Genomic DNA, 11683 nt, shown 5'->3' on the forward strand with positions numbered 1-11683 from the left:
GACTTTTAAATGTAACACTCTTTTTAAAAATCCTTTTAAGTTTCTTATCACCCAAATTTAGCCTGGCCAAATGGCCAATATTTCTATCCTCAAAGAAAGAAAAAATAAAGATGGTTTGTGGAGGGGAAGATAATCAACAAATGATAAATGTCATGCAGATATCAAACCAGAAATAAATTATTCTCTAAGTCAGTAATGGAACCCTGAATCTGTGCCACCATTGGAAAAAGACAAAGCCTTAGCTGCTAAGCAGTAGAATTGGAAATATTTTATTGCTCTTCCCAGGAGACTACAGCAGTCAATTTTGAGCTTGCATTGGCTTTTAACGGCTCAATATAATTTTCAGAGCTAACTATGACATGAATCCCCAAATTCCTGTTCCCTGGATGGTGGAGATCAAGACAAAGTACCACTAAATGTATACAACATATGGCAGAGCCCAAGACAAAGCTCCCAAGGACATTTTTCAACATGTGATCTCTGGGCAAGGAGGTTCCCCCTGAATGACAGAAAAGATAGGAAAGAGAAAGAAGAAAAAGGGAGAAAAGCATTGCCTGCAGCAGGGTGGGGAAGGTGAGAAACTCAGGGAGGCCAGAGAAAGACCCACCCATTGCAGTGAGACTGAATCAAAAGTTCAAGCAGCTGCTCGTTGGTCACAAAGGCATCTTATCCAGAAATCCCATCAGCTCTCGAGTGTTTCCCTTTTGGGGAGAAATAGCTTACCGTGTCCTTTGATCCGAATATGTTTAATTCTGTCTCCCATAGCCATCAGCAAAGAGTGCAAGGCAGACAAATCCAAAGAAAATAGCAGTTAACATCCAGTAGTGCCAAACCCACTTTTAGCCAAGAGGAACTTTACTGAGGGGGGCCTCCAACCCATAAATCTTAGGAAGGGCTCTAACCTTCCTACGTTGGGCCCCAAACAGATTCAGTCAAGCCTCCTTGCCTTTTATTAAAAGGGGTCTTCAACCCTCTCTGTCTTAGGGGAGACTCTAACTTTTCTAAGTTGGGTCTCTAACCCAATCCCATTCTTTACCGAGTTAAATGCACCTCACTTACCCAAAGTTGGCCATTCGGTGCTGCACACAGAAGATTTTCCTTTGGGTCGGAGGTCTCTTCAGTATAATCCCTTAGTGGTTTGCCAGAAAGATGTTACCAGTAAGGAATCTGAATCCAGACCCCAAGGGAGGGTTCTTGGATCTCACACAAGAAAGAATTCAAGGCAAGTCCATAAAGTAAATACAAATTTATTAAGAAAGTGAGGGAATAAAGAATGGCTACTCCATAGGCAGAGCAGTAGCTTGCGCTGCTCCATTAAGGATACTTCTAGTTATTTCTCGATTATATGTCAAACATGAGCTGGATTATTCATGAGTTTTCTGGGAAAGGGATGGGTACTTCCATGAACTGAAGGTTCCTCCCCTTTTTAGACCATATAGAGTGACTTCCTGACATTGTCATGGCATTGATAAACTGTCATGGTGCTGTTGGGAGTGGCTTTTAGCACGCTAATGCATTATAATTAGCATATAATGAGCAGTGAGGACAACCAGAAGTCATTTTCATCCCCAAATTGGCTTTGGTGGGTTTTGGCCGGCTTTTTTTTCTAACTGCAACCTGTTTTATGAGCAAAGAAAGACTTTATAACCTGTATCTTGTGCTGACCTCCTAGATCATCCTGTGACTTAGAATGCCTAACCTCCTGGGAATGCAGCCCAGTAGGTCTCAGTCTTATTTTACCCATTGCCCATTTTAGATGGAGTTGCTCTGGTTCAAACACCTCTGACATCATTACCACATTTTAGATAGGAGAGATTGCTGATATTTCAGAGGTAGCAAGTATCAAACCACAAAGGACTTGATTTAGGAAGCAAACCCAGGCTGTCATAGTAAAAACAAAAAAGAAAGTAGAACCTCAGCTTTGAAACTGCAGCATGGGGTGACAGCCATTGCTCTTTCAGTTTGGTTTGGCTAGCAACAAGATGGCCTTATTATGTAAATAAAGCCCCTTAAGTAGTCAAAATAAAAAAAATCGTTTTGGTTGTTTGCTGTTTTTCTCCCACCCATCCCCCATCTTTTTTATTTTTTATTTTTTTTGTGTGTGGAAATTCAGCCACATCAGAGGCCTTGTTCTCTACAATTTGGAATTTTCCTTTGAATTTGATCAAGTCGGATAGTGTTGGTCAAACCCAATGGGAAAAAGACCTAATCAACAACGAATACACAAACAAACAAATAACAACAAGAAACTATTAAGCAAAACAAATTATCTCCCAATTTATTTGATTACTGAGTGCTCTAATGTAAAGGAGAAATTAAGACCAGCTGGTTGTTAGTTTTAACTTTAGCCAAGAAAAATACCCCAATTCAGCTACCTACCTAGGGATGGATCTCAGGCTGAAGACTGTTCTCTACCATCCTAGAAGCAGGAAAAAACTCAAACTTACCTCACCTTGGAAACAAGTTCAAACGCCAGAAAGGAGTTACCTGCCTTTTACCATCATGGAAACAGGAAAACTTGCCTTCCTTGTTGGAAGCAAGTAAAACTCCAAAAAAAAAAAAAAAAAAAAAAAAAAAAAAGGAGCTATGCAGGAAAATACACTTTAGACCTTAACCAAATTTTTGAAGATCAGGGATTCTCTGGAAGCATGGGGGAGGTGGCGGCGGGAGAAGTGGCCCCCAGGCCTCAGCAACTTGTTCCATTAGTTTGAGCCATAAAGATAGCTCAAGCTGGTACCGGACACCAATAGAGATTTGTCAAAGGTCGGGGCACCTCCACTAAGAATCCCTTCATGGTTACCAAACTCTGAACTCCAAATATCTGAAACTGGTCTCAGTAAATTTAGCAAGTTTATTTTGCCAAGTAAGAACATGTGCTGTAACACAGCCTCAGGAGGTCCTGATGATATGTGCCCAGGTAGTCAGGGAACAGTTTGGTTTTATACATTTTAGGGAGGCATGAGAATTAAATCAATATATGTAAGATGAACATTGGTTAGGTCCACAAAAGGTGGGATGACTAGAAGTGAGGAGTGGGCTTCCAGGTCATAGGTAGATAAGAGACAAAGGTTGAATTCTTTTGAGTTTCTCATAAACTTTTCCAACAGAGGCAATCACATATGCATTTATCTCAGTAAGCAGGATGACTGAATAGAATGGGAGGCAGGTTTGTCCTAAGCAGTTTCCAGCTTGACTTTCTCTTTAGCTCAGTGATTTGGGGGTCCCATGATTTGTTTTTCTTTTGCACTATAGTACACCTGTGGTTAGATTCTAATCTTGCCTAATGTTTTTGAATTTTTATTATTTTCTACAGCTTGGACTGAATTCTAAAATTTTTCCTGGCTATAAGTCTTCAAAATAATATTTAAATTTTCTTTTCTTTCCTTCCCCCTTCCAACTTTCCCTGATTTGAAATAACCAAAAATTAACCTGTGCTTTCTTTAAGCCCTGCAAACTGAAGCTAGAAAAGTTAAACTTCAGAAGAAAATGAAATTACAACAAACTATTTACATATATAAACCACTTGCAAACCTGCCTACTGATGTATGAACTTCAGAGTAAGATGGCCTACATTGATTTTTCAGGATTACTTTTCATATTTTTGTTGTTGTTGCTTTTCTCCCTTCTTCCTCCTGTTTTTTCTTTGTAGAATGTAAGAATTCACAACCTACTAAAAATGACCTTTCCTAGTAACATGAGACCTACCTGTCTAGGAACAAACCATCCTAGTCATGAGGAAAACCTGGACCAAAAAGCTCATTTTCTTCTAAAATGTTTTCTCCAAAAGATTTTAAAAAGAAAAGGGGGGAGATATCAAAGGAAAATAAATCTTGGGACCCCCCCAACACAAATCACTAAGCCAATACAAACATAAAGCTGGGGACTATGTCAGGCAAATCTGCCTCCCATTTTATTCCTAAACAAGATAACTACAAAGATTTAAAAAAAAAAAAAAAAAAGGGCTACATATCTCCCTTATTATTTGCCCACAAGGAAATTCTTTGTGGACAAAAGACAGACAGAACTCAAAGTCATCCCTCTTAGGCTCACAGGAGACAAATGCATGTCTGATTGCTTCCTCTACCCTATTGTTTTACTAAGGTCAGACTAAGGGATAAGTGATTAATCTTATACCCTCCTCTGGCATGTAAACTGTGTATTCGGTAAAAGGCTAATCAGAGACTCAAAGGAATGCAACCTTTTGTTTCTTATTTATCTATGACCTGGAAGTCAACTCCCCCTCCTCCAGTTTTCCTGCCTTTCTGGACAGAACCAGTGTACATCTTACAAATACAGATTGATGTCTTCTTTCTCTCTAAAATGTGCGAAACCAAGCCGTGCCCAGACAACCTTGGGCACAAGTCATTAGGGTCTCTTGAAGCTGTTTCATGGGCACGTCCTTAACTTTGGCAAAATAAACTCTCTAAATTGGTTGAGACCTGTCTCAGATATTTTGGGTTTACACTTTAAACCATGAGTGGTTTGTCGGTTAAATACTTAAGAAGATACTGGGCCTTAGGACAATAGCTGGAGCAAGTCTCTTCCTCCAAGTGAGAACTAGTTCCTCCTTTTTGGTCTTTTCCTGTTGCCTTTTCTCTTTTATTACTTTGCATGTGGTTACTGGCAATGTAAGGGGTACATTATCCCAGTTCCTATTATGGTGACACAGTTCTACTTCTTAAAAAAGGGTGCTGGTTGTCTTCCCATGATTTTCCTTGCCAGCTCAGCTTATCTTATTTCCCCTGGGGAGTTTGAGCTTTTAAATCCCTTCTGAGTGGCACCCTGGTGAGAAATCGTCAAAGATGGGGCCCAACATATGTCTCATGGTTTGCAACATATTTTTCATGAGTAGCCACCTCCTTTGGAGTCTTTAGAGAAGCAAGAATATACATTTCCATGTCTTTACTCAAAATTTTAAGTAATGATTTAGCTGGCTCAGTCCAAAGGTTTGGGGTGTCCATATCCTGCTGGGGAGAGACTAGAATTTACATCACTTTTAGCAGCAGATCAGATGGGACAATAGCAGAGGCATGATATTTACAAAGCTGCCTGCCCTAACTGCACTTAGCTGACTGGCCTAGTCCTGCATCTCAGCTTCACTGGCTCCTTAACCTGCCATAGTAGTCCTTAAGGATGAAGATGCCTTCTCATTTCAGAATTCCCCAAATCACCAGTCCCACTGCAGGAATCTCTATTGTGGGATCAAGGAAAATCCATTCTTTCTCTAGACTCCTGCATTTCTTCTCTTTCTTATTAAGGCCCACAGGTATTACAATATTCAGAGCCTGCCTAGTGAGGGGTCCTGGTAAATGGCTTGGCCTCCTTCCCTGGGTATCTTAACACCTGTAACACAAAAATTCAGTTTTCATGATGTGGGTTCAAAGACATTTTGGTGCTTCCTCAGTCAGGCTAATGAGACACAGGAGAAAATCACGAAAAATATAGAGTATAATACAGCATGAAGCAATGCCATCTCAAACTAAAGCAGAGGTGTTTTACATTTTAAGACCCAGCCACTTAAAGCTATCCAGGATCATTATGTCAATGGATGGTCTCACTGGCTAGGCAGTCTTCATGCCCATATTCTAATCCCCAAAATCCCATCTTGGTCATCACCTGTTTGAGTCCAGGGATTTGGGGTTAATCAAGGAAAAAACCATGATGATGAGAGGCAGTAACACTCAAGAAGCTTTATTAGGCAGTGCTTTCACATGAGAGGATAAAACTTTCACAGCCTGAAACTGACCTGAAGCATATGGCCAGGGGCCCACCATACAGAAAGGGAAAAGACAAAGGAACTCTCTGAGAGAGTTGGGATGTATCAGAGAGGGGCTTATATGTTTAGGCGATGTCACTCAGTATTATAGAAAGAAGTCTCCAGATTAGATGTTCAAAAGGAAAAAAAGCAATTTTGATGTGCAAAATTTCATTTGGCACCAGCAGGTTTTTGAACTAACAGTTATCATATTGCAGTGAAGAAGTAAACAGCAACTTAAACAAACATACGAGAAAAGAACAGCCCCATCAAAAAGTGGGCAGAGGATATGAACAGACACTTCTCAAGAGTAGACATTAACGTGGCCAACAAATATATTTTAAAAAGCTCAACATCACTGATCATCAGAGAAATGCAAATCAAAGCCACAATGAGATACTATGTCACGCCAGTCAGAATGGCGATTATAAAAAAGTCAAGAAACAATAGAAGCTGGAGAGGCTGTGGAGAAATAGGAACGCTTTTACACTGTTGGTGGGAAGGTAAATTAATTCAACCATTGTGGAAAACAGTAGGGCAATTCCTCAAGGATCTAGAACTAGAAATACCATTTGACCTAGCAATCGCATTACAGGGTATATACCCAAAGGAATATGAATCATTCTACTATAAAGACACATGCAAACACATGTTTATTGCAGCACTATTTACAACAGCAAAGACATGAAACCAACCCAAATACCCATCAATGAGAGACTGGATAAAGAGAATGTGGTACATATACACTATGCAATACTATGCAGGATTGGGGGACAAGGGGAGAGAACTTAGAGGATGGGTCACTGGGTACAGCAAACCACTACGGCACATGTATACCTATGTAACAAACCTGCACATTCCGCACATGTATCCTGTTCTTTTTTTAGAAGAAACAAAGAAAAATGAAAATTAAAAACACACACACACACAGGAGAAAAGAATTAAACAACCTAGGGTCCAATATGCGTAGGTCATCTTTGGCTCATTATACTACACTATTATCATTGCCATGATTCAAAAAGGTATTTTATATATTGGAATGTTTACATGTGTATTAGCAATTTCCCATGCTGCCATATACCCCACCTTTAGGTAGCGACTCTGTTGCATATTTCCTACGTATTATCTTATTTAATTCTCGAAATAACTCTTTGAGATGTATATCACTGATACTGCTAATTTGACAATTTAAGTGTGTGAATATTATCTCAAAACCAGAATTTTGGAGGACCAAAATTGGCTAATATTTACTAGTAAGCCCTGGAATTGATTTTAATTTTAGTCCTAATAGCCCTTTTCATTTATCCTTGTAATGTTATAGGATATTCTGTAACACTATGTGGAGTCCTTTGCTACCTTAGAGCATCCTGCCTAATGATTTGTTCCTCTCTTTACAAGCAGCTACCTTCTCAATGTGACTAATATTACTTCTAGGTCTCTCATTTCAATGCTGGGGCCATTGTTCATGTTCCATTTATGTGACCTTTGATAAGAAATGTATACATCAAATATACCTCACTCTCATTGACATGAGCCTTCCAACAAACAAACCAAAAATATTTCATGATTTTGATGACTCATTTCCATGAATTCTTCATCTGAGCCTTAAAGTTATCAGTGCCAACTGAAAAAATTGGGAATTTCAGATAAATGATTGTCACATTTCTGCAAATGAAGATTAATAAAGGCTCATCTGCATTTTTCAGAACATACACACATCCATTCCTAATGAGTTTGCCTTCTACTAATGCCTTAAAATATAAATTAAGTGGATTTAATTCACCTTACCATCAAATAGCCCCCAAATGGAAACAGTGAAATCATGAAAATATTACTTTGCTGCATATACCCAGCAGCCACTTAATGGAATCTTCAGGATAAAGCAAGATAATAAAATTACAAAGGGGAAGTAATTCAATTTAAAAGTGCTTGAGATTTCATGACATTTCCCTGGACGTGTTATACTTACATGGCTTTGAAGCACATGTTTAATTATTTACCTGGTATCTGTAATTGGCCTTCTCTGGTTAGTAGACCCATAGAAACCATAAGGAATCTATCCAGATTATCAACACTTCATGGCCATTGGATGCTTTACATGCAAATTTAGATTTAGTGGGCTCATAAAAAATTTTTGTTTATTCAAAAATAAATAATGTTTTTTAAGATCTCTATAACAACTTTCAGTCAGATTGGTCATTCTGAAACACTGCATGATGCAAGCAGTAACTTCAGCAGGATGGCAGAATATGAAAGCCCCAGATGCTTCTTCACTCAAGAAAACAGGAACTAAAACATATGAGTCAGTAGCCTTAGTGACAAATCCACAAACCAGTTAAAAGGTTCCTGCACCATGGTGAGCTGAAGCCAGGAAAAAAAAATTATATATATAGCATTTACTCAACAGAGCGCCCCCTTCCCCAGCACAGTACAATGTGGTTGGGAGGAAGTCCCTAATTTCTAACTTCTCCTTTGAAATGGAAAGGAGTGGAATCCTCAGCTAACATTCTGTCTTCTCATGGTGCTGTCCAAGCAACTATTTTCTAACTTGCCTGCATCTAAGTGATGACAGGAGTACGTGGCCAAATTGCAGGCCACTGAAAACAAAACATGACTAATTCTACAACTAGAGTCAGCAATACCACAGACAGACACTAGGTAGGGCTTCAGTTCTATAGCTTACTGCTACACGTAGAGGCTGCAATATCGCAGACAGACACTAGAGGGATTTCCTAAGCAGGAACATGCATATTGTTTCAATTAGGAAACATGCATAAGCCCTTAAAGAACTAGAAGAGGAAAACAAACTGAACCCAATATTAGCAAAAGAAGAATAATTAATAAAGATAGAGAAGAGATAAATTAGAAATCAGAAAAACAATAGAAAAAATAAAACCAAAAGACAGTTTTTTGAATAGATCAATAAAATTGACAAATCTTTAGTTAGAATACGACAAAAAGGAGAAGACTCAAATAACTGAATTTAGAAATGAAAGAGGGGATATAACAACTGATCTGACAGAGATAAAAAGGAGTATAAAAATTATATAGTAAAAATTATAACTAACAAATTGAATAATATAGAAAAAAGATAAACTTACAAACATATAACCTATTGTATATGAATCATAAAGAAATGAAAAAATTCTGAACAGGACTATAACTAGTAAGGAGAATCAAGCAATAATCAAAAACTTCCCATACCAAAACAAGCCCACAATCAGTTGTCTTCAGTGATGAATTCTACAAAATGTTCAAAAATTAGCACGAATTTTCAAATTTTTCTAGAAAATAGAAAAAGAGGGAACACTTTCAAACTCATTTTATGAGGCCAGTACTATTCTAATACCAGAACCAGAAACAAGAAGAAAATAAAACCACAGAACATTATTCGTGATGATTACTGATGCAAAAAATACTCAGGAAAATAGCAAATCAAATGCAATAGCAGATTAAAAGTATTATACATACTGATAAAATGGGATTTATACCTGGAATGCAAAAATGGTTCAAAACAAAAAATCAATCAATATAATACACTATATTAACAAAATAAAGAACAAAAATTGTGTCCTGGCCTCTTTTAATGAAAATTCAACATACCTTTTTTTTTTTTTTTATAATATAAAGCACTCAACAACTGGAAATAAAAGAAAAATACTTTATAGTAATAAAAGCCATATATAAAAAACCAACAGATAACATTATACTTAATGGTGAAAGATGGAAATAGTTCTCTCTAATATCCAGAAGAAGGCAAGGAGGCCCATTCTTTCCACTACTATTCAACATAGCACTGGAAGTCTTAGACAGAAATATCACATAATAAAAAGTAACGAAAGACATCCAAATTGACAGAATTGTATGGCAGAAAACACTAAAGATTACATGCATACAAAAAAACTGTTGAAACTGATACATGATTTCAACAAAATTTCAATATCCAACACAAGCATACAAAAATCAGTTGTTTCTATGCACTATAAATTACCAATGAGAAAAGAAAATAAAGAAAACAATTCTACTTGCTATAACATCAAAAGGATAAAATACTTGGAAATAAACAAGGAGGTAAATGATGTATGGCGAAAAAACCAAAACATTACTAAAAGACTCAAATAAGAAACAAAAATATTGAAAAACAACCTGTGCTTATGTATTGGACCACTTAATATTGTGAAAATGTCCACAATATGTAATCTACAGACTCAATTGAATCACTACCAAAATCTCAATTTTTTATTATTTTACAAAAATACAAGAAAAAATCCTAAAATTTATAAGGAATGTCAAGAAATCCAAACAGTCTGAACAGTCTTGTAAAAAAAATAAATAAAATGGGAGAACTCACACTTCCTGATTTCAAAAGACTACAAAAAAGTAATCAAGATAAAGAATGTTTACAAAGTTAGAGATATTGACCAGTAATACAGAATAGAGAGCCAAGAAATGAACCTTGCATACATAACCAAATTATTTTTGAGAATGGTACCAAACTACACAACGAGAAAGGTACAGACTCTTCAATAAATGGTGTTGAGAAAACTGGATATCCACACACAAAAGAATAAATGTGGACCCATAAATCACACCATACAGAAAAATTAACTGAAAAAGAATTAAAGATCTAAATGCAAGGCCTGATAATATAAAGTCATAGAAGAAAACATAGGGATAACTCTCAAGGCATTACATTTGGCAATTATTTAATAAAGATGACACCAGAAGCATAGGCAACAAAAGTTAAAATAGACAAATGAAACTATATCAAACTTAAAAACTCACACACGTCAAAGAAAAAAAACAACTGAGTGAAAAAGACAACATGGAAGAAAATATTTGCATATTATATATCTGATAAGGAGTTAAGATTTAGAATATATAAAGAACTTCAATTCACCACCAACGACCAAAATAAATTACCCAATTAAGATATAGGTAAAACAACATGAATAGACAAATAGGTACACAAATAGTCAACAAACATATGAAATGATGCCCAACATCACTAGCATAACATGAATGCATATCAAAACCACAATGATATATCACCCCATACCCCTTAAGATGGCCACTATTAAAATTACATACAATAACAAATGTTGGAACGGATATGGAGAAACTGAAATCTTTTTGCACTGTTGGTAGGTATATAAAATCAGGCAGCCATTATGTAAAACACTATGGAGGTTCCTAAAAAACTTATAAATATAATTTCCATGTGATCTGGCAATCCCACTCCTGAGTATATATCCGAAAGAACCCAAAGTGGGATCTCAAAGAGATAGTTGCATGTCCATGTTCACTGCAGCACTGTTCTCAGTAGCCAAGAGGTATAAATAACCTAAATATCCATCAACAGATAAAATGATAAAGAGAAAGTATATAAACAACAGTCTTCAAAAAAAAGGGAAAATATTGTTACATGCTACAACATGGGTGAGCCTTGAGGACATTATGTTAAGCAAAATAAACCAGTAACAAAAGAACGAATATTCTGTAATTCCACCCATATGAAGTATCTAATGTGGTCAAAATTATAAAAACAGAGAATAGGAAGGTGGTTATCAAGAGCTGGGGGAAGGAGTCAGGGACTTCATGCCTAGCGTATAGTTTCAGTTTCAAAAAATAAAAAATCCAAAATCTCTGTTGCACAACAGTGTAAATATACTTAACACGAACGGACCTGAAAAACGTACTTCAATTAGTGGGACTTCTCCACGTTGAGCATATAGCTGTTCAATGATGTGGTCTCTGAGCCTTAAAATTACATGACTTATTAAATTATCCCTTCAAGAAAGATAATAAACATATTATTCAAAGGGTATCTCTCATTAATTTGGACAAATTATTTCCATGAAGATCTTTTCTAATTATAAAGTATACATCATGCCCTCAAATTTATCTCTGCAGATGTGGAAACCTAAC

Source organism: Macaca thibetana, chromosome X (genome assembly GCF_024542745.1).
Source record: "Macaca thibetana thibetana isolate TM-01 chromosome X, ASM2454274v1, whole genome shotgun sequence".
NCBI classification, from domain to species: domain Eukaryota; kingdom Metazoa; phylum Chordata; class Mammalia; order Primates; family Cercopithecidae; genus Macaca; species Macaca thibetana.